Here is a 4,515-nt window from a genome sequence, read left to right as displayed (position 1 = left end):
CTCTCTCTCTCTCTCTCTCTCTCTCTCTCTCTCTCTCTCTCTCTGAGTATAGCCATAGGAATGTGCTTCTAGGGGGGATAAGAGCAGGTGTGATTTTTGTGGAAGAGATGTGTAGGTGGGTGAGAGGGTGTGCATTGTGATGTACGAGGGAGGGTGTGCATTTGTGCAAATTCTAAATGTGACTGACGCTCTGTGGGTGGATGGGAAGAAAGTGTGTTCTTTCGTGTGTCTGTGTGTGTGTGACTGGAGGAGGATGCCTGTGCAAATGCATGCCTGCAAAAATTCCCTTCCTTCTGTAAATGCCTTGCTTGGAGGGAAAGTAATCAAATCAGCAGGAAATGTATTTGACCTAACAGAGAAGCAGCTGTCCCTGGAGTTCCTGTCCTCCGGACAGAACCAGAGCCAGCTCCATCTATCTCAGGGGTGGAACATGCTATTGCATGGATAAAGAAATACTGTGAAAGGAGGGGCTAGTGGCAGACTCATATCATGGGCAGGTCAAAGTTAGACCATAGCATCTCCTTACTCCTTTAAATGGTAAAAATCGGGACTAGAGATGGTTCAATGGTTAGGTGCACTGTTGCTCTTGAAAAAGACCCCCTCGTTTGATTCCCAGATCCCACATGATAGTTCACAAGAATCTATAACTCTAGTTCCAGGGGATCTAACATCTGCTTCTGACCTCCTCAGGCACCAGGCACACATATGACATGACACACATACATAGTGCAGGTAACACTCATACACACATCACTGCTCACAGAATCAGGACAACTGATGCCAATTTCGAGTATCCCTGGTAACAGTTATTTCAGTTTCTTTAGATTTGAGGCTTCTCTTCCCCACAAGGAAGAGGAAGCAAGGTGAGTGACGGGGCATGACACCCTGACTTATACTCAAGTATCTGTTCTTCCCCAAACCACTGGCTCATGAGTGTTGGCAGGTCCCGCTCAAGGGGTGAGGAAGATCACAGACTATGGTTCTTATCTCTTTATTGGCAAACATTGTTGTTTGAGAAGTTTCATAGGGAAAATAATGCCTATAGTTGAGTTCCAAGGGTGCTAGAAACTGTTGCTAGGCCTACCAAATGCTAAGGAGATCGTGCCACTCCTTGTCCACAGAACATGAAGCAGAAAGGTATATTCCCAACGGCAACTGGACATTCCCTTTTAACCTCAGGGGAAGCCTCAAATGATCAGACTTCTCCCCAAAACAGACTCAAGAATAAGAAGAGAAGGGGTATTCCTGGGCTTTCTGAAAGGGGTTAGGTCCAAACATGGAAGAAAAGAGAGATGAGTCAGTGTTAAGAACACTTGCAGAAGAGGCTGGAGAGATGGCTCAGTGGTTAAAGCAGTAGCTACTCTTCCAGAGGACCTGAGTTCAATTGCCAGCACTCATAAGATAACTCAAAGCTGTCTGCAACAACTGTTCCAAGGGATCTGACACCGTCACACAGACACACATGCAGTCAAATCACCAATGCACATAAAATAAAAATAAATAAGTTGGGGCTGATGAGATGGCTCAGTGATTAGGAGTACTGACTGCTCTTCAGAAGGTCCTGAGTTCCAATCCCAGCAACTACATGGTGGCTCACAACCATCCATAACAAGATCTGACTCCCTCTTCTGGAGTGTCTGAAGACAGCTACAGTGTACTTACATATAATAAATAAATAAATAAATAAATAAGTTATTTTTATAAAAGGAACACTTGCAGAGGCCCCAGGTTCTCAGCATCCACAGGCAACTCATAGCCCACTGTGGACCCAACACCTTCTTCTTGTCTCCTTGGGTACCAAGTATGCATGTGGTGCTCATATAAGCAGGAAAACACTCACATATAAAAGAAATATAGGGCTGGAGACATGGCTCAGCAGTTAAGAGCACTGACTACTCTTCCAGAGGTTCTGAGTTCAATTCCCAGCAACCACATGGTGGCTCACAACCATCTGTAATGGGATCCAATGCCCTCTTCTGATGTGTCTGAAGACAGCAACAGTGTACTCATATACATTCAATGAATAAATACATTTTTTTTCTTTTTTCTTTTTTTTTTTTTGAGACAGGGTTTCTCTGTATAGCCCTGACTGTCTGGGAACTCACTCTGTAGTCCAGGCTGGCCTTGAACTCAGAAATCTGCCTGCCTTTGCCTCCCAAGTGCTAGGATTAAAGGTGTGTGCCATCACTGCCCGGCTAAATAAATATTTTTTTTAAAAAAAATATATAAATAAATGTTTTGAAAAAAATGTTTTGAAAACAATTTCAACAGGGGAGGGGAACCCTTGGGGGGAAGAATTGTATGTTTGAATGTATATGTGTGTCTTATTTGTCCTCTTTAAAAAATATTAATATGTACTTGTGTATCATGGAGGGGGTGGCTTGTGGAGGAGCTCATGTGTCACAGCCTGTATGTGGCCATCAGAAGGAAGCAATGTGGAATCCATTGGTTTTCCCATTTTACTTGAGTTCTGGTACCTGCATGCCAAGCACCCACTGAACTATCTTGCTGGGCCCCTGATTTGCTTTAATTGTGTTCTGGTAAGTAAGGTTTTTTCTTCTCTAATTTCCTTTATTTACTTATTTTGTGGGGTGTGTGTGCATGTTCCCGTGTCCACATGTGTACACATATATGCATGTAGGTCAACCTCAGGTGTTGTCCCTCAAGTACCGCCCACATTCCAATCCCCTTTTGAGACACTATCTCATTATGTAACTCTGCCTGATCTGGAACTCATAATGCACACCAGACTAGCCTCAAACTCTAAGATCCACCTTCCTCTACCTACGGGGTGCTGGGATTAAAGGCATGTACTATGCCCAGTTTTATCTTCTTTTTATGAGCCAGGTATCTAAGTGACCCACTATATTAGACTTGCTAGGTAACAAGCCCCAGAGATATGCTTGTCTCTGCTTCCCAGAAATGGGTTTAAAAGTGTGTTCACCACTGTTCCAAGCTTCTCAACATGTACACTCAACTGTCCCTACTGCCATGCCTTTGTTCCCTGATGTGACTCAGTAGTAAAGGAATACTTAGTATGCTCCAGTCCCTGGGTTCAATGCGCCGCAATCACAACTCCCAAAATGCTTAGGAAATTGTTAGTTACGGACATAGAAACTAAATACAACATGGCATGCTTGATATGATCTCAGAACTGAAAAAGAATGTATGGGGAGAAAATGAATGTCCATGTAAAGTTGGTGGTAATATTAGTGATTCATTTTAAAATATGTCTTGTTAATATTACATATTGCCTCTGGGCAGTGGTGACGCATGCCTTTAATCCCAGCGCTTGGGAGGCAGAGGCAGGTGGATTTCTGAGTTCGAGGCCAGCCTGGTCTACAGAGTGAGTACCGGGACAGCCAAGACTACACAGAGAAACCCTGTCTCAGAAAAAACAACAACAACAAAAACAAACAAACAAACAAAATATTACATATTTCCAGACTTGGCAGCTCAGCCCTAAAATCCCAGCTATAAATCGGAGGTCAGAGAGTGATTGGGCAATAGGATGAGGGATTTCGAGACCTGAGCGGGTTTGCTAGGGTTACATAGGCTGTATTTTGTTTGTTTTTGTTTTTTGTTTTTGGGTTTTTTGTTTTTGTTTTTGTTTTTTTGCTTTATTTTTGCTAAAGAAGCAGAGGCAAGGAAGCTAGAAGTTGGAGGCCAGCTTGGGAGACACCTTTTGGGATTGGGCACAGTGACTCATGCCTTTAATCCCAGCACTTGAAGGCAGAGGTAGTAGGATTTCTGTAAGTTCCAAGCTAGTCTGGTCTACAGAGTGAGTTCCAGGACAGCTAAGGCTAATAACACAGAAAAACCCGGTCTTAAAAAACAAACATATTGGGGCTGGAGAGATGGTTCAGCAGTTAAGAACACTGACTGCTCTTTCAGAGGTCTTGAGTTCAATTCCCAGCAACCACATGGTGGCTCACAGCCATCTGTGATGGGATCTGATGCCCTCTCCTGGTATACAAGAGGAGAACAAATATATATATATATATATATATATATATATATATATATATATATATATCATAAGTAAATAAATCTTTCTTTTAAAAAAGCATATCAAAACAAAAGCAAACAAAAACTTTGGGGATTGGTCTAATGCTTTGAATTAATTGGGAATCTTTGCATCCAAACTCTGAATTGTCAATTGTCCCCAATTGGTTTTTGATCAATCAATAAAGAGCCAACAGCCAATGGCTGGACGGAGAGAGAGGGGCGGAACCTTTAGATTTGCACTGGGAAGGAACTGGGAGAGAGAAGGGAATTGTCATGATTTGGAGAGAGGTGCAACAATTTAGAGCTGCAGAAGGAAAATCATCTGAAAAGCAGGTGAGAAGGAATGTGGCCCCTGGAAGGGCTGCCCAGAAGGAACCAGGACAACAAAGATAAAAGATAAAATATAGAATTAGAGGGTATTAAGCCAAGATTACAGGAGGGAAATGTGTGCTAGCTGGGGGGCAGGGAGGATCAGAACTGACCAGCTTTAGAGTTAGCCAAAGCATT

The sequence above is a fragment of the Mastomys coucha genome, unplaced genomic scaffold (assembly GCF_008632895.1).
Source record: "Mastomys coucha isolate ucsf_1 unplaced genomic scaffold, UCSF_Mcou_1 pScaffold15, whole genome shotgun sequence".
Lineage (NCBI taxonomy): Eukaryota > Metazoa > Chordata > Mammalia > Rodentia > Muridae > Mastomys > Mastomys coucha.
The sequence above is the reverse complement of the archived record's forward strand: the minus strand, read 5'-3'. Positions refer to the sequence as shown.